Source organism: Hemiscyllium ocellatum, chromosome 23 (genome assembly GCF_020745735.1).
Source record: "Hemiscyllium ocellatum isolate sHemOce1 chromosome 23, sHemOce1.pat.X.cur, whole genome shotgun sequence".
In the NCBI taxonomy this organism is placed as follows: Eukaryota; Metazoa; Chordata; class Chondrichthyes; order Orectolobiformes; family Hemiscylliidae; genus Hemiscyllium; species Hemiscyllium ocellatum.
The window spans coordinates 51,559,206-51,579,249 of record NC_083423.1 but is presented as its reverse complement, the minus strand read 5'-3'; the positions used below and the strand labels follow the sequence as shown (position 1 = coordinate 51,579,249).

General features: G+C 44.7%; 1 protein-coding gene across 1 annotated transcript in view; it reads right to left on the bottom strand.

Moving 5' to 3' along the window:
* Positions 1-5,542, bottom strand: part of LOC132826822 (branched-chain-amino-acid aminotransferase, cytosolic-like) — a 75,180-nt gene extending 69,638 nt beyond the window's left edge. Inside the window, exon 1 of the mRNA XM_060843071.1 lies at positions 5,516-5,542. The gene's annotated coding sequence lies outside the window, so the exon portion shown is untranslated. The remainder of the gene's footprint in view (positions 1-5,515) is intronic.
* Between the last annotated feature and the right edge of the window lie 14,502 nt (positions 5,543-20,044).

Below are 20,044 nucleotides of genomic sequence, written 5' to 3'. Positions count from 1 at the left end.
ACTGACGATGACTCAGTTCTAACATTCCATCCTTTCCATCAGCTCAATTTTAAAGAACCCCTCCTTCAATAATCCTGCCCTCCAAGGAAGATAATGGATTTGATCAATCACTGTGTACAGAGGTAAAAATGATAAATCTTACATTTACAAAAGTGTGAATATATTGCGATAAGTTTCCCGAAAATGATTTGACCAGCAATTTCATCAAGTAATGGTGGTTAAGACTTGGTATCAACTGCGTGTATTTCTACAACTCAAACATGGCAAAACAAAATGTGTATTCATGTGAAATTTTTATTGCATCCTGACAATGAACCAAAACACTTTATATCCAGCAGGTTAGTTTTTTTTTAAATGTGATCAGCACGTTTCATTATGTCTAGCTTCAAATGATGGCTTCCAGCACTTATCATTTAAAGCCTGAACTTCCCCACTCATATGTCAAGCATTTCCCCTGAATGTGACAATTTGGGCCTATCTATCTAAAATGGTGTTTACCGAGCTTAAACATGACCAACTATTTAATCCACATCTTTGTGCGTGGAGTTTGAGTCCCCTTCCCAATCCCCAAGTATACTGAGGAAATGCTCACTCATCCACATCAATCATCACTGCCTTTCTTCAACATGTCGGAATCTGAACTGTGTATAAAGGCAGTGAATCTACTGCATGCTGGGACTGAACCACAAAAAACAACAACCATTTGCCTGAACATTATATTCAGCAGACATGGGCTCAATGGGCCGAATTGCATCCTTTTTTAAAATGAATTTATAAGTTGCATTTAATATAAATGATTTTGATGAGAATATGGAAGGCATGTTTGTGGATGATACCAAGATATGGCGGACAGTGAAAAAAGTTCCCCAAGCTTATAAAGAGATTAATTGGATCCATTAGCTGAAAAGTGGCAGATGAAGTTTAATTTGGATAAATGCAAGGTATTGCATTTTGGTAAAACAAACTAAGGGCAACTTTTTCATGCAGAGGTGGTACGTGCATGGAATGAGCTGCCAGAGGAAGTGGTGGAGGCTGGTACAATTGCAACATTTAAAAGGCATCTGGATGGTTATATGAATAGGAAGGGTTTGGAGGGATATGGGCCGGGTGCTTGAATGGGACTAGTTGGGTTGGGGTATCTGATCAACATGGACAAATTGGACCGAAGGGTCTGTTTTCAGTCTGTACATCTCTATAACTCTCTGGCTCTATATGAGAGCTTATATAATTAAAAGTAGGGCCTCAGGAAGTGTTGTAGAACGGAGGCCTAGGGGTTCAGGTGCACAACTCTTTGAGGTATGCATCACATATAGAGACATAGGAGAAGTTTGGAGTAGGAGGAGGCCATTTTGCCCTTCGAACCTGCTCTGCTATTCATCACGATCATAGCTGATCTTCCAACTCAATAGCCTAATCCTGCTTTCTCTCTTAACGTTTGATCCCATTCATCGCAAGTGCTATATCTAGAATCCTCTTGAATGCATTCAATGTTTTGGCATCAACTACTTCCTGTGGTAATGAATTCCCCAAGCCCATGACTGCTTGGGTGAAAACAATGTCTCCTTATATCCATCCTAAATGGTCCACCCCAAATCCTCAGACTGTTACCCCTGGTTCTGGACACACCCACCATCAGGAACATCCTCCGTACATCTACCCTGTCTAGTCCTGTTGAATTTTATAAGTATCTATGAGATTCCACCCCCCCCCCCAATCACCTAAACTCCAGCGAAAGCTATGAGGTGGGAGTGGCAGATAGCGGGGGGCTGGGGGGAGGAATGGGTGAGGGGAGCATGAAATAGCACCAGAAACTCCAATGCTGGACACAACATTATCAGAACCTGTGGGTTCTCCTCCTCTGCCTACTGTCAAAGAATTAGAGTCATAGAGATGTACAGCATGGAAACAGACCCTTCGGTTCAACCTGACAATGCTGACCAGATATCCCAACCCAATCTAGTCCCACTTGCCAGCACCCGGCCCATATCCCTCCAAACCCTTCCTATTCATATACCCATCCAAATGCCTCTTAAATGTTGCAATTGTACCAGCCTCCATCACTTCCTCTGGTAGCTCATTCTATACACATACCACCCTCTGCATGAAAAAGTTGCCCCTTAGGTCTCTTTTCTTATCTTTCCCTTATCACCCTAAACCTCTGCCCTCTAGTTCTGGACTCCCCAACCCCAGGGAAAAGACTTTGCCTATTTACCCTATCCATGCACCCCATAATTTTGTAAACTCTATAAGGTCACCCCATATCCTCCAACGCTCCAGGGAAAACAGCCCCAGCCTGTTCAGCTTCTCCCTATAGCTCAGATCCTCCAACCCTGGCAACATCCTTGTAAATCTTTTCTGAACCCTTTCAAGTTTCACAACATTTTTCCGATAGGAAGGAGACCAGAATTGCACGCAATATTCCAACAGTGGCCTAACCAATGTCCTGTACAGCCACAACATCACCTCCCAACTCCTGTACTCGATACTCTGACCAATCAAGGAATGCCTTCTTCACTCTCCTATCTACTTGAGGATTGTCTGAGGATAAGATGGATAAGGCAGGTATTGCAGCCTCAATGCCACTACCGCCTGAAGAAGATGAGATACGGCCAAAATGCTCCGGGCGCAAGATATGGGCCATGGTCCAGGACACACCACCAGTATCTGAGCCTGAGTCAGAGGAACCAGACCTAGTGCAATGTCCCACCCTGAGGAGAATCGACAGGATAAAGCACTGATCTGCATTCCAGGACTTCAAGCAGGAGGTATGTCGTGATTAGAACAATGTCAGCTAAGTGGGTCGCATGGAATATGATTTTCCTGATTGGGGCTGTGAATCTAGTCCAATCAGGGAGCCCTGGCTGACATGTACAAACAGGAGTATCAGACATCCTGTTCACTCTGAGAGCTGCCTCTGAGGGAGCTGGATCAGTGACAAGTACTATGCATGTGTTAATAAATCGTGACCGGTGATGGGATATCGGCCTCCGTGGAGTTATTTCCGAGGTGTGTTTATTAATACGATGACTCATTAAGCTTTTGAGTTCGAGTGTGTTGTCAGTCAAGAAGGCTGAATGCCTTCTTTGCCACACAGCTGCTGCCCAATGAAAGCACGAGTCCAAAGAAGCTTGATCTGGGGGCATGAGTTTCGAGTCACCACAGTCGATGATGAAATTTGAATTCAGCAAAAAGTGTGAATAAAATGATAGTCTAATGATGACTGCGTAACCATTGTTAATTGCTGAGAAACTCACATGTGACTCCAGACCAACAGCAATGTGGTTGACTCTTAACTACCTTCTGGGCAATTAGGGATGGGCGATAAAATCTGGCCTAACCAGCAACTGCCTCATGAATAAAATAAAAGTTGAAGCCAATACTTGGAAACTATTCCGAGGATAGGCCACGAATCCAAATCATGTTTTTCCAATGACGTTGCTGATGCAGCATAGACTCACACTTGAAGGCTTGCGAATATTTCTAATGAATTTCACAAAGCAACCTTTAACGTGAGTCCTCAGAGTACACAGACCTTGAATTCTCACCCCATTGCATATACTTCGATTTTTACTGCTGCAATCAAAATGGTTAAAGTCATTTTCTTAGCAGAGCCACAGACATAGAGACTTGCAGCATTGATACAAGCACTGAGGGACATGATGTTATCATACTGTTCATTGTGTGATACATGAGGAAGTACTTCAAAAATATTATGTTTTATTTCCCAGTTCCTGGTGTCAAATGTCACAGGGAATATTCCACGTGTCACATGATTAATGGAGTACAAACATATTCCTTGGCGTGACCTAACTGTCTATCTTCCTTCCCACCTACCCGCTCCACCCTCCACTCTGACCTATCACTTTCACCTGCTACCTTCAAATCAATATCATATTCCCAGCTACCTTCCTGCCAGCCCCAAACTCCTTCCATTTATCTCTCAGCTCCCTTGGGCTCACACCCACCCCATATTCCTAATGAAAAGCTTATGCTCGAAGTGTCGACTCGTCTGCTCCTCAGATCCTACCTGGCTGGCTGTGCTTTTCCAGCACCACATCTTTTTTTGACTCTGATCTCCAACATCTGCAGTCCTCACTTTCTCCAACATGGTCAGTTGACAGGCAGTCAGGGGACTTGGCTACAATCAGTTGTCCATTTGGGCTGCTCACAGTCAGAGGCTATGTCCAGCTACGGTCTGGGGAGTAGACGACAGTCTGTGCTGTAGGACTAGTAACCAGTCAGGGGAGCAGCACCCTCTCGCCTGTGGTAAGGTTGCAGAGGGATATAAGGGGCTGGGCTAAGGCTCAAGCCCCTTTGCAGGTGTGGGTCCAAATTGTATCGCTTTTACCTGTGCTGGAAGCTGGTCACGTGTATCGGCGCTACCACGTGCTCCCACGAGGAGGTTGAACAGTTCATCCACTTGACTAACACCTTCCACTCCGACCTCAAAAATGACCTGCTGTGCTTTTCCAGCAACACATTTTTCAGCTCATGCAGAATATTTGCTGAGCCCGATAGCCTGGATTTTCGTCTGGGGGTCCTGTTTGGGTGCAGCTTTCAAATCCCGTGTAATGGATGGACAAGTAAACCTCACACGGTTAGGAAGGAGAGATCACAGCCAGACACAACGCAAGTGAGCGTATGGTTCAGGGAATTTGACGGCAGTGCAGGAATTTGGCACAGTGGGGAAGAGGTATGTTTTGCTTGCTTTTCTTTTGGATCATAGTTTATAAGTTTTTTAAAAAAATACAGGATAAATTGAAGCCCAGCAGCAGGGGCACAGCACAAAGCAGTAACAGCACAGATAATCCGTATGTTCATTAGTTGGTGATAGTTACTAATCTGACCTATTTACGGTTACTATCAGACTGACGGTAGCCAAAGTCCAAAACTGGCAGCTTCACATCAGATTGAAAGTAATAAGGGAAATATTTGCAAACTAAAAGACCAGGAGAACGTTTTGAAAATAATTACAATAGTGATGCTGGGTCAGGTCATGTGTTGTAACTGCCTGATGTGGGAGGTGGTGGCCCCTATTGTGGTTCATAGTGACCACATCTGTAGCAGGCGTTGCTTGCTTGAGGGACTCCGTCTCAAAATTGGTGAGCTGGAGCCTGAGCTTTGAACACTGCAATGCAATCAGGAAGGGACAGAGTTACCTGGATGCCTTGTTTCAGGAAGCAGTCACACCCCTGAGATTGGTTATCTCCAACCCAGATGCTAGGGAGACCCCGGGGTGTGATTACAAGCAAAACAAGTAAAGAGATCCAAGTGATAGTGCTGAAAGAACCTCAGCCCTTGAGCTTGCCTAACTGGTTTGAGAATATGGCTCCCTGTGTGGATGAAAACAGGGCCTGTAAGAAGAATGAACAAACCAGCCAAAACACCGTGGTGCAGTGAGCCACTCAAGACGTAGGAGAAATAAACAATGTAGATGTAATCAGGAATAGTATAGCCAAGAGAATAGATACTTTCCTCTGCCAGAATCAAGAGTTCTGAAAGCTGTGTTGCCTACCTGGTGTCCAGCTTCAGGATATCTCCCCTGAGCTGCAGAGGAACTTTGAAAGGGAGGGGAAAGATCCAGTTGGCGTGCTCACATAGGTACCAACAATACAGGTTGTTATGGGGAAAATCACCAGGCTCGGAGTCAGGGTCAGGGTTCAATGACAGAGTTTATTGTACAAGGAAATACCAGAGCTCCGGGGAGAGAAAGACACTAACAGCACAGTGGTCAGCTGCGAGTCTTCTCTCAACCCAGAGCACATGTCAAGATACTTTTATGCATTTTGTGATATAAAAGGTCAGTGATGAGGTTATTGTCTCTATAACACAGTTTGTTTATAGTAAATATTGTAGAATCATTGTTAGTTTTGGTGCAGTCATTGTCAGTTCCAGTACAGCATTTGTTAAATTCAGTGCAGTTTCAATGTCTGCGTGAAGTCCATTGCTGTAGTAATGGGCACTAATCACTCTTCCTGAGAAGGACGATCACTGCAGCCCTGGCTATTAGCACTCTGTAATGAGTCCATATCAAACTGTTAGCATTTCTATCAAAGGTGTTGGCTGGACCCAGACACTTCGGTGGGCTGTGGAGGTTAGTCATTTGTATTCTCTCCCCCCTCCCGCCCCACCCACCTTGAACTAATCAACTAGATTGTGAGTGCATTGTGCTGGCATTCTGGTGGCCCCAGGCAGTGTCTGCATTTGCTCTTCTGTCTCTCTCCATATTGTGGTCAGGCAGCCATCTTATGTGTCAAGTGGCCAACTGATGGCTCAGCAGCCATCTTGTGTGTCCATGTGCCTAGTGTCACCCTGCCCTGTGCCATCCCCCACTTCACTCCCCCCTTTATGGTCAAGGAGGCAACTATGGAAATCTCCCGCAGACCACCAAATTTACATGTAGAGGTAGGTCATCTCTAGGATCTCCCCCTTCCGAGGAGTATCATGGAGTGCCAATTTCTTCGCGGGTCTTCTGTGTTGACACTCGCTGCTGATACAGTTCCCGTCAGTAGCGCTTTACAGCAGAACTTTAAATACCCAAGGCCCACATAGATTACCAGGATGACTGCAATGAGGAGAACTATCCCATGTGCCAAATAGGGTCCCCAAGATTTACCTAACAACCAATTTAGCCGGCTGTTTGTAATTGTGGCTCCCTGTCGGAAATTATCTAGCTGGTCTCAGATATTCTTGATGGCTTCTGTAATGTTAAAGGAGGCATCAATAACATGGGTGATACAATCGTCACCAATAATTGTACAAACTCCCCCTTGCTGTGCTAATTGGTAATCCACCGTGTAACGTGTCTGCTATGTGTGGAGTCTGAGTTCAGCCAGCTCTGTGCTAATTGTATCCAGAGCTTTTGAGGTACTATTGCCTAAGATAGTAAGGCCACATTACAAATCCTGACATGCTCCTGACAGTCACGACACTTAAACACGGTAAAGTACGTACAGATATATATAGTTTGCAGTTAAAATAAAGTTGTCAGTCAAAACCTTTGTGTTCGTCAGGAGGTGCAGTTGTGCTTCTATGTAATTTGTTCTGTTGTGTTTTCAGTATGACCTCACCAGGATGACCATCTCGTCCGCCATTCCTGTCTCCAACTGGGGAATGGTCAATGACATTAGTTTGGTCACACAAGTCTTTAAATGTTTTAGTTAGGTCCAGTGCTTCCATGTGCCTTTTCCCTTAATATCTATGCAGACACAGGTGTCCCCACTTCTTACCACATCATATGGTCCATTCCATGTTAGGGCTAGGCCTGGATTGTCGGGTAATGCTCACACCAGGACATGGTTTCCTGCTGCTGGGACCTCCGGGAAGGTTTTGAGTTCCCTTGCCTTGTCATTTTTTTGCTACAGATTTCCGCATCCCTTTCAGTTGGGCACTCAATTCTATCACATACCCCCAAATTCTGCCATTTAGTGGACCCACATTGGTGCCAGCTGTGATTATTGTCTCTGGCAATTGCATTGCTCGCTTGGTCATTAATTCATATGGTATTGCCTGATTCGTGGTGGCTCTTAATCTCATTCGTCTGGCTGGCAGCACATCAACCCATGTTCTGCCTGAGGCTTGCATGGCCTTCGCTAAATTATTTTTGTGCGTTCTATTCATTCTCTCTTCCATCCCTGAGCTCTGGGGGTGATAGGGGATGTGAAGTTTTTGTCTAATGCCGAATAATTGGCAGACAGTCTTCATGACCTCACCTGTAAAACATGTCTCTTGGTCGGAGTCGATCTGTAGGGGTATCCCCCCGCCTCAGGATTACCCCCTCTATTAATATTCTGGCTACAGTAGTCGCAATGCAGCATTTGGTCGGGAATGCCTCTGCCCACCGGGTGAATTGGTCTATGATGACCATGCAGTATGCTTTCTCATGGAAAGGTGGTAATGGCCCTGTAAAATCCATCTGAAAGTATTCCCAGGGTCCCCTTGGTCTGGGCTGGAGTCCCATCCTAACTTTTATGGGTCTCCCTGGGTTATGTTGTGCACAAACCATGCATCTGCGGCAGTACTTGGCTACATCTCTTTCCATTTCTTCCACCACCACTCTCTCCCTGGGCTTGCTATCGTGGCCTCTCTACCTGGATGGGAGAGCCCATGGTGGAGTTCAAGCAATGTGTTCTGTACCACGCTGATGGCTCACCTCCAGACATCATCATCCCCTTTGGATGCCTCCTGCAGTTTCCATTGCTCTCTCTCTTCCTGCGGGGTGTCCACCTGAAGCTGCTGAATTTAGATAGCATCTTTTCGCTAATTCAATAGTGGCTATTGCAGTCTTGTTAATGGCTTCTTGGTCTAGGCCTTTCTGAGCTGCTCACTCTGCTGCCTGGTTTCCTTTGAAGTTTAGCCAATTTGGAGTCTCTTTTGCTGGTTCTTTTTGATGGGCTTTTATTTTTACTACTGCAGCCTCTTTTGGCTCTTCACTGGCACGCAATAGTGCCTGAGTTCTTAACAGGTGTCTGATCAGGGATCCCCCTGTGGTGGTGAACCCTCTTCTACCCCTTCTACCATGGAGTCATGGGCAATACCAAAGGCATATTGACTGTCTGCATATATGTTCACGATTGTTCCATTTGCTAGTTCAAGTGTTTTGGTGAGTGCTACCAGTTCTGCTACTAGTGCGGACTGACTTTCATCAATCCTTCCAGACAGAACTGTTTCTAACTTATCAATTGCCACAGCCCATGCTGTTCAGGGTGACCCGCTACGTATTTTCATGATTCGTCCATGAAGAGGGTCTCCTCGGCTGTGTTGGAGGTATCTTTTACTCTCCCCTTATTGTCACCCCCATCTATACTCCCACGGCTGTGCAGTTCCCCGTGTCTGGAATTCCCTCAGCTGGGTTTTCTCCCATATCCCTAACTATTACCACCGACCGACTTGGGTTTGAAAGAACTATCCCCCACTTTTCTCTTCTCATATTGGAGATGGCCCTCAGTTTCCCCATGTTTAGCATCTCTACTAGAGTGTGTTTGGTGTGGCGGATGACATTCCCTGTCATTACTATGGGCTCAATAACCCTAACAGCCCAGGCAGCACAGTCTAAGGCTGCTATGCACCTGGGCAACTCGGTGACTACTGACCCTGCTGTAGTTGAGCAGTACCCTACAGGCCTTCATTTGCTACCGTGGTCTTGGGTGACCACTGCAGAGTAAAACTCTCCCTAATTATTACAGTAGATGTGAAAATCCTGGCTGGGATCTGGCAGCCCTAGCCCCGGGGCTGATATGAACCGGTTTTAAGCTGACTGTATGCCTCCTCCTGTTCTGGCCCCCAGGTTACAGGTTCCAAGGAGGGCTTGCCTCCTTTAACTAATCTCTGGATTGGTTCAGCTAATTTTGCGAACTCCGGTATAAACTCTGACTGTAGTTGAATAGCCCCCCTTTCTGACCCCCTCCCCCCCCCCCCCCCCGCCACCCACCCAGTCAGTGGCAGGTCATGGCATCTGTTGGATTGCCTTCTAACAGTCGTTGGGCATTTCTTTGAGTCCCTGGGATATAAGGTGTCCCAGGTATAAGACTTGAATTTTGCCAATTTGTGCCTTTGTGGGGCTAACTTTTAACCCTGCGATTGACAATTCCTGCAATACTAGCCCTAAAGCTTCCTGGTGTCCTGATTAGGACTGAAACAATTAGGATATCACCTACATATTGGAGGGGCAGTGCCACGCTCTGGTAAATCTACTCTCTTCAGATGTCCCTCACTATCCTGTGAAAAATAGTGGGGCTATTGTGGAACCCTTGCGATAGGCAAGTCCATGTGTACTGTCTGTCCCTTACTGTAAAAGCGAATTTATTTTGGGACTCAGGTTGTAACGAGATAGACCAGAATCCGGTGGCTATGTCTAAAACAGTAGAAATCTTGTGTTTGGGAGCTGAGCCATTTAAAGTGGTGGAGGGGTCTGCTATAATGGGGTGCAATTTGGGGATGACCTTATTTCGTCCTGTATAATCAATGGTGAACCTGTAGCTCCCATCAGGCTTTATTACTGGCCACATCGGGGAATTAGTTGTACTTGTGGTTGCTTTCAGGATTCCTTGTCTCACTAGTCCTTTCACTGTCCCCACAACTGCTTGCTCTGCTTCAGGTTTTTCTGGGTATTGCTAGTGGACTTATGCTCTGGTCCGGGAACCCTTATTGGGTCTACGTTAACTGGACCTGTATCTAACTTTGTTTCTGCCCAGGCTCTGGGGACGGAGGTGCAGATAGCTCTGAATCCCCCCTTTTCGAGGTTCCAGTCCCTACTGGTGACTGTAGCTATTTTAATAGTTTCAAGGTGATTGTAAGTTTCCCAATCTCAGTCTTTCAACCGCCCTGTCTGGGCCAAATCAATTTCCCTTTTGCACAACTGATTAGAACATTATATTCTCTCATGAGATCATTGCCCATTATGGTGCCCTTGTTATTTTGGCATACATAGAATCTCATGGGGATATATATGTTATTTATTTCTACAAGGGTTGTTTCACTTCGGTAAGTTGGTATTTTATCCCCTCCTACCCCAGTTAAGTGAATCATTTTTTTTTGTGTGGAGTAAGGTTAGGTTTGGGATGGATACAGCCGCTCCTGTGTCTACTAGCATTTCACATTTCCTCCCTCCTATTACTGCGGGCACATAAATTCTCCCCTCTCCCTTACCCTCACGAATGGGGGCAGCTGGTTGTCTGCTCTGCTGACCTCAGGATTCCCATGGTTCCGCAGGGTTCTGGGTGGTGTTCGGGGGTGCCTCCCATGCTTTTCCCAGCACACTGCTTCTATGTGTCCTATTCTGTTGCAGTGGCTGCAGTATTTTACATTGTTCCCTGCTCCAACTCTTGTATTCTGTCCTCCAGCTCTTTAACTTGTTCCTGGTCCTTTCTCCACCTATTTGTGGAGGCACTCACTTGTTCAATTCGGCCTGCTAATTGGTTTACTAACATTACTCCTATCTTTGTTAGTTTTATTCCATTTTTGTTTATCTATCCACTCTCTCTGTTCCAAACCAGTGGGGACTTCTCTAACTCCAGCCAATAATACTGTCCCAGCACCATCTGTATGCCTGTAGCAGTATCCTAGCAAGGTGTGCTCCCTACTGGTGGGACCTCCCTACCCTCCCGGCCATTACTACTATTGGGTACCTACCGGTCAGCTGGAATACTGGCTCAATAGGGAGTACTCTCTACCGAGACTCCTCTACACTCCCAGCCACCTTTCCTGACCCAACGCCTCCCGATAGGCCCAGAAACCTACCTCTAGCCTCTAGGAAATTTAACATGGAACATATTTAAAAGCTTCGTATTTAAATACATGAAGCATTCAAACAAAACTTAATGTGTTAATAGCGCAAACAGAAACAAAGGGTACAATTTGGTAGCGATTACTGAGACATGGTTACAAAGAGACCAGATCTGGGAATTGAATATCCATGGGTACTTAGCATTTTAGAAAGATAGAGCATGGCCCTGCTGGTGAAGGAAGGGATCAGTACTGCAATGAGAAATGACATTAGCACAGGATATCAAGATGTGGAAGCAGTCCGGGTAGAAATAAGAAATAGCAAAGGAAAGAAGCATTTGGTAGGAGTAATCTATAGGTCTGTAAACAGTGTTTCTGCAGTGGGGCACAGTATAAGGCAGGAAATATTAGAGGCTTGCAAGAAAGATAAGGCAATAATCATAGGTGATTTTGACATGTGCTTAGATTAGAAGAATCAAATTGGCAAGAGTAGACTGAAGGCAGAGTTCATTGAATGTATTAGAGATTGTTTCTTGGAGGAGCACGTTGTGGAGCTAACTACTCCGGATTTGGTATTGTATAATGAGGAGAGATTAATTGATGACATCATAGTTAAGGAGCATTGTACGATAGAATTTAAAATTCCGTTTAGGGGTGAGAAAGTGAAGTCCAACAATAGTGTTCTAGAATTAAACAAAGGAAATTATATAGGCATAAGGACAGATTTGTCCTGAGTAGATTGGACAGGAAGGCTAAAAAGTAAGACAATGGATGAGCAGAGGCAGATGTTTCAGGAGTTACTCAATACTTCACAACTAATATATATCCCAGTGAGGAAGAAAGATGGTAATGGATGTAAAAAAATCCATGGCTAAACAAGGAGGTCAAGGACAATATGAAGTCAATAACTACACTGTACTGTTTTGCAAAGGCCAGTGATAGGATGGAAGATTTGGAAACTTTCAAACATAAACAAAATGATACTAAAAAATTAATAAGAAGAGCTAAGGTAAATTATGAAAGAAAACTAACATAAAATATCAAAAAGGATAGCAAAAGCTTCTATAGGTATGTGAAAGAGAAGAGCATCACTAATGTGAATATTGGACCCTTGGAAGATGAAAGTGGAGAGTTAATCCTGGGGAGCACTGAGATGGCAGAGATACTGAATCAATACCTTGCCTCAGTTTTCACGGTGGAGGACAATAGTTCTTTTCCTGTTGGAACGAACAAGTCAGAGTAAATAGATAAAGTAGAATTTAAAACAATCAACATCAATAGGGAAAAGGTACTCAGCAAACTATTAGGATTGAGGGTAGACAAGTCCCCTGGGCCTGATGGCCTACATTCTAGGCCATTAAAGGAAGTGGCAATGGAGATAGTAGATCCATTGGTTATAATATTCCAGAATTCCCTGGACACGGGGAAGTTTCCAGTAGATTAGAAAATGGTTAATATGAAGCCTTTATTCAAAAAAGGAGGGAGGCAAAATGTGGGAAATTACAGAGCAGTTAGATTAACATCTGTTGCGAAAGTGTTAGAATCAATTATCAAGGCAGCAATATCAGGACATTTGGAAAGACAAAACGCTATCCATCAGAGACAGCATGGTTGTATGAAGGGCATATCATGCTTGACTGATTTGTTAGAGTTCTTCAAAGATGTAACAAGCAAAGTAGATAATGGGGATGCTGTAAATGTAATTTATCTGGACTTCCTGGAGGCGGTTGATAAGGTACTGCACAAAAGATTAATTCACAAAGTTGGATCATATGGGATTAGATGTAATCTATTAGATGTAATCTAGATGACAGGCTGATGGACAGAAGACAGAGAATCTGGATAAAGGGGTTTATTTCTGGAAGGCAAGATGTAACTAGTGGGGTGCCATGGGGTTCAGTCCTTGGTCTTCAGCTATTTATGATCTACATTAATGACTTGAATACAGGGATTGAAGGCTCTAGCCAAATTTGTGGACGACACAAAAAATAGGCAGGACAGTAAATTGCAATGAGGAAATAAGAACCTGACAAGTGGATATAGATAGGTTAGGAGAGTGGGTCAAAATGTGGCAGATGGAGTTAAATATTGATAAATGCAAGGTCATGCACTTGAATCAAAAAAAGTGGGAAGGCGACCTATTATCTAAATGGGGAGAGACTTTGGGATGCTCCGGTGCAGAGGGATCCAGGGTATTCATTCAAGAGTCACAGAAAATTAGCATACAGGTACAGGAAATAATAAAGAAAGCAAATGGAATGTTGGCTTTTATAGCTAAAGGGATAGAATATAAAGGTAAGGATATATTCTTGTAGCCGTACACGGTATTGATGAGGCTGCACCTGGAGAATTGTGTACTGTTTTGGTACCCTTATTTGAGGAAAGCTGTAGTGGCATTGGAGGTGGTTCAGAGTGATCCCAGAGATGAGAGGTTTGTTGCATGAAGAGAGATTGAACAGTTTAGGCCTGTACTCTCCAGAATTCCAAAGAATGAGGGGAGTAAAATTGAGGTAGTCAAGGTGATAAAAGGTGTAGATAAAATAGATGTGGAGTGGATGCTTCCTTTTGTGGGGCATTCTGGGATGAGAGGTCATAATCTTAGAATAAAAAGTAGCAAATTTAAAACAGAGCTGAGGAGAAACGACTTCTCCCAAAGGGGTTGTGAATCTGTGGAATTTGCTACCCGAAGTGCGGTGGATGCTGGGACAGTGAGTAAATTTAAGGAGGAGTTTGACAGATTTTTAGTTGATAATGGGTTGAAGGGAAATAGAGAGAAGGCAGGAAAATGTGGGTGAGGAGCACATCGGCCATGATTGAATGGTGGATCGATAGGCTGAATGGCCCACTTCTGTCCCTGTATCTTATGAACTTATGAAAGAACAAGGAGCTTATCTATTGAGCAATAGAGAAATATCATGTCTATTTTATTTCAAAATCAAAGGGTGGAATCTTATATAGGTTTGAGCGGCATGGCCTATATTGAGATTTGTTGTAGAATCAGATGGCAAGGCCCATCTTGATGTCAAGATCACCTCACTCTATCCTTTACATTTCTCACTAGTCACATGGCAAGATTCTCACTAGGTGGGGGAGAGATGCCAATCGATGGCAATGGAAGCTTGTTAAATGCATTGTTGATGGCCCAATTTACCTCATAAACAATCAACTTCATATCTTACCAAACCCACTAAACCATTTCAACGTCAGGAAAACTTGACCCGGCAACCAAACCTGGCAAATACAGCTCATCACTCGCTAGAAACCTCCATGTTAGAAACTGGACATGGCAAATCTTAGATTGTTGATCTTAGATTAAGATAAATGCTTGGCACAACATCATGGGCCAAAGGGCCTGTATTGTTCGATGTTCTATGTCCTATCTCCAGTTCACTTACAGGATGCGTCCACTCTTCTTTGCAGCACCTTTCAGTTGCCCTGCTAACTCTCATTCTAATGCTGCAGCCAGGACACTGCGTGCTCAGGGATGCACACCATGCTCATGGATTTGACCAGGCTGTATTTCCAGCCTGCCTGCTTATTCCCTTAGCATACAGTCACTCCGGGTCTACCCGGATGCTCACAGCATCCTGCCTTGTAGTACCTTGCTTGCAATTGATGCAGACTCGAAGGAAGGAAGCATGTCATGGTTGTAAATAGGCCACAGTCATGTCAAAGGAGATAGCCTTCATTCATGGGCTTCCTGGCACAGCCTCCCATACCATCCAGGGGCTTGGAAATGGTCAGTCAACTGTTTGGGGTGGTTGGAGTCAAGATGTTCTCCACAGAGGGGTTGAGGAGTTGACTATCAGGTAGCGCAGACCTCCCATCCTAACTCTTTCTGCCCTACGGTGGGCGGGGGGGGGGGAGGTGGCCTGTTTTGCTCCTGGAGAGAGAGAGAGGTACGTCATGTTGGAGATAACAATGAGTGGCATAGCTATTACTGTGGGTGCAGGTGACAGGGTGTCCTGAGCTGGTGAGTAGGCAACACAGAGGGCATGCTGGGTTCGTGAGGTTGGGTTGAAGTGAAAGGAGAGTGAGTAAAGGAAAATACTGCACACATGAGTGTGAGTGGTGGAGCATGAGCCTTGGTGGAAGGTGGGTGAGATAGCATGAGGGAAGAATGGGGAACTCACTCTGCAAGAGCTGGCACTGGGGCAGCACAGTTCCTTCCCCCAGACTGGGAGAAGCCATGGACCCTGGGATGTGACACCACAGCAGGTCACCAGAGTCTGGTGTTGTGACCCCCTTCTGGTGCCTTGCAGAAAGAGCATGCCACTCCACTGAACCACCCTGTCCACCAGGACCTCCAGACCCTCTGTCAGAGAATCACAGTGTCATCCTCCCCTCTCTGACATCCTCGCTGCGTTATTATGAAAAGACAGGGCAGTTCTGTGATGCCATTGGTCATTGGGATGCACAGGCAGCCTTTTAAGAATGGCACGGGCTGTGGTCTTTGAGTTGAGATCCCATGAGTGGTGAGTTGTTCTCGGAATAGAGCATGGTAAGCTAAGACTATAACTGTGGGATGGTGCAAGGTCAGTAGCTAATGAGGTAAGTACGCTCACACGTACACTCCCACACTCACACCAATGCACTCACCCTCTCACAGACTTATAGCCCTTTACACTCACACTCACACACATATACATACACACACTCTGTCACAGACACTCATACCCCCACGCACACACACATCTAAGTTTGTGGGGTGAATTTGTACTTGCAGAATTACATTTTGTTTTGCTCAAAAACTGCATGAATCCATGTAAGATTCTGTAAATCCCTTTTTTAGAAATAAAATCAGTCTGAACATTGGGGCACAGACAACCTCACACAGGGCACCTCACACCGTCAATGCTAACCACTGAGCCACTGTGCTGCCCCATTATTTCAATGTTGTTTTTGGGAGTTTGCTGTCCACAATTTGGCTGTCATTGTTCTCACAATAAAACAGTTAAGAAAATTAAATTAAAAGGAGTTTTTGAATACAGAGAAGCACTTTTTTTTCCTTTACTTTTTAAGTTGCTGAGTATGAATTATAAATTTCTGAGGAAAACCAGCACTGATAGTCTGCTCCCCTCTTTTATAGAGAAATCTACAACAGGTCTTCAAGAGTTTTTCTCACTGTTGGAAGGGTTACTACAGGTACTAAGTGAACACACCTACTTGAACATCTTTGTTGTGTCTTACCAAATTTACCTCATGATTTGGAGGTGCCGGTGTTGGACTGGGGTGTACAAACCCACAAAATCACACAACAGGTTATAGTCCAACTGGTTTGTTTGGAAGCACTAGCTTTGGAGCGCTGCTCCTTCATCAGGTGGTTGTTCAGTATAAGATTGTAAGACATAGAATTTATAGCAAAAGTTTACAGTGTGATGTAACTGAAATTATATATCGAAAAAAACCTAGATTGTTTGTTAAGGATTTAATAACAATTGATTCATGGTAGTTTTTTTTTAAAAACACTTAATCCATCAGGCGTGGTGGGATTGAAACACAGGTTGCTAGCTGAGTTTCTATTTTGTTTCTAATTGCTTAAGGCCATAATTTGCCTGGAAGAGCTAAAACTGATTTAATACTCACACTGATTAGTCAGAAAATCCCGACAGTGCAGAAAGAGGTCATTGAGCCCATCGAGTGTACTGATGCTCTGAAGAGCATCTCATCCAGATTGGAGTGGCTGGGCTGTGCTTTGAGCAGGAGCCTAGAACTGAGGGAGGAACACAATTAAACTGTCCAATTCTTCTTTGAATGGTTGTGAAGAGGGGGATGAGGGAAATGGATGAAATCTCCAAAAGTGTAACGGTGTGGGGAATTGATGGACATTTGAGAAGGTTTGCAGAAAGAGAAGGGTAGGGCCAGCGTGCTTGTAGAATGTAGGTGAAGTAATATCTAGACATCTCAACTCCTGAGCATATAATAGTGCTTCCTACACCGAATCCAGCAGTCTGTGGTTTTCCCCTATATCTGATTTCCTCTGCTATTTGCAATCGTATCTTTCGGTTCTCAATGGCAGGCTGCTTCCTCCGCTTGGTAGTGTCTTTTACTCTAGCTTCCTGCACAACATCCTGGGAGAAACCAGTGAAGCAGAAAGCAGCTTTTACAAGTGAGCGATCATAAAATCATAGAGTCATAGATTTATACTGCATGGAAACAGAACTTTTGGTCCAACACGTCCATGCCAACCAGACTTCCTAAATTATTCTGGTCTCATTTGTCAGCATTTGGCCCGTATCCCTCTAAACTCTTCCTATTCAAATACCCAGCCAGATGCCTTTTAAATGTTGTAATTGTACCAGCCTCCACCACTTCCTCTGGCAACTCATGGCGTGAAAACGTTGCCCTTACCTCCCTTTTAAATCATTCTCCTCTCACCCTAAACCTATGCTCTCTAGTTCCGGATTCCCACAACCCAGGGGAAAGTCCTTGTCTATTTACCCTATTCATGCCCCTCATGATTTTATAAACCTCTGTAAGGTCACCCCTCAGCCTCCAGTGTTCCAGGGAAAACAACCCCAGCCTTGATTCCAGTTCTCTGACATCTACCTCCAACTCACACGTTGAAAAAAGGGGTGGCACAGGTGGCTCAGGGTTAGCACTGCTGCCTCACAGTGCTAGGGACCTGGGTTCAATTCCAACCTTAGGTGACTGTTTACATGGGGTTTGTACATTCTTCCCGTGTCTGCGTGGGTTTCCTCCAGGTGCTCTGGTTTCCTCCTACAATCCAAAGATGGGCAGGTTAGGTAGATTGGCTGGCTAAATTGCCCATTGTGTTCAGGGATGTGTAGGTTAGGTGGATTAGCTATGGATTACGGGAATAGTGGAGAATGCCCTATGGAGGGTCAGTGCAGAATGACCTCTATCTGCACTGGACGGATTCAACAATTCAAAGTGAAATGTTGGAAACTAGAAATAAAAAAAAGCAAACGTGTTGGAAATACTTTCCCAGGCCAGCATTTGTAAAGACAGACAGAATGAGACAGAGTTAATGTTTCATCTGAAGGAAGGCTTTTAATCTAAAACATTTATTTTGTTCTTCTCGCCAGAGAGGCTTTTGAATCCCCTGAGGACTTTCAACTGATTTTTTACAGTATCAATGTGCAAGTTTGAATTCTCTTTATAAAAAGCAGGGAGAGGAGGTGGCAGCACATTGCTGAGGGTGTAGAGTGGAGGATCCTGAAGGAGAACTGTTTCTGGAGGTTTTGGATTTGTAGTAGCTACTGGTTGTCCTGTTCAGGTCCAAATTGTGCTGGTCTGAATGTAGTCCTGAATGTTTGAATTATCTGTTGAAATGGTGATTGAAGATCCACATTGTCACAGATACGACGAGGAACCTGAAAGGAAATGAATATGAGGTGGCTGTGTTTAAAAGCCAGTGGCTGATACATTGATCACTAGATTTATGGTTCATGGCACTGCCTACCCTGGGGCATTGTGATCACTGCTAAAAGCAGCACTCCAGGCACACATTGCCCTGATCCTGTCCCCATCTTCATTCCTTAAAACATATGGCTCTTTGGTGTAGGGGTATGATTCTCGCTTTGGGTCTCCTACTCCGTAGACCTGTGAGGGATCCTGGGTTTAAATCCTGGACGAGCCCACATTTCTCCACTTGACTTGTGCAAAAATGCCCGAATAAGTGGTTAGCACACAGCACCAGGGTCCCAGGTTCGATTCCATCCTCGGGCGACTGTCTGTGTGGAGTTTGCACATTCTCCCCATGTCTGCATGGGTTTCCTCCGGGTGCTCCGGTTTCCTCCCACTGTCCAAAGATGTGCAGGTCAGGTGAATTGCCCGTAGTGTTAGGTGTAGGGGTAAATGTAGGGGAATGGGTCTGGGTGGGTTGCTCTTCGGAGGGTCGGTGTGGATTTGTTGGGCCGAGGGGCCTGTTTCCATACTGTAGGGAACCTAACCTAATCTTCAACCGTGTGAACATATTCCATCTGAGTAAACACCGCTCACTGCTACTGCAACAAGGGATCAGGACCTCTGTACATAACATTCTTCAAGCTGCTTCTGACAAACCCCTTTTGCGAATTGAGCTTTGAACACACAAAGATTATAAAAAACGATGTGTCAAGACATTAAAATACTATAGAGCACGGGTTATGTGGGAGGGTTACTGATCTTGACAAATGTCTTGTAAGTGTGTCTGTGCCACTGAACAGAGTAACTTGAAACATGTAATTGTGAGTGGCTCATTTTCCAGAATGTCTTATAAAGGAGCTGTTTTGTCACTGTCTCTATCCATTGATGGACCCTGGTACATCTCATACATTGAACGATAACGTTGTGTTAATCTTTTCCAACAACTGTATGGGCCAAAGGACAAGTCGGCAACGGCCTCAGCAACTAGGCCCAACAGAACTTTGGCTAAAAAGTTTCTGTGCAAGACCTGATGGAATGCAAAGACTCCAAGAGAAAAAAGAATCGGCCCAGACCTGTTTTGTATATTGAGCAATGGGATAGTCATTATGATGTAAAACTCATGAAGCAGTACTCAGCCAGGATATATGGAGAGACAATATGTTTGTTTATCCCACAGTTGCAGCCAGATCCCATACCCATACCTTGTAAGGGGATGGGCAAATCTAGGATGACCTGGGATAACCTCATTGGGTACTGTAACCTCTGCCCTGTGACTCCAATGGCTGAAGTCACAGAACATTCCGGAAGGACTCAGAAAGGGGGTTTAAAAAGGGATCCCTGGCAGCTATTCTCTCAGTGAAGACTCTGTGCAAGACCTGCCTTTGTACTAAGAAGACTCTGAGGCAGAAACTGTGCTTTTGGGAGCACTCTTCCCTCTCCATTGCAGGTA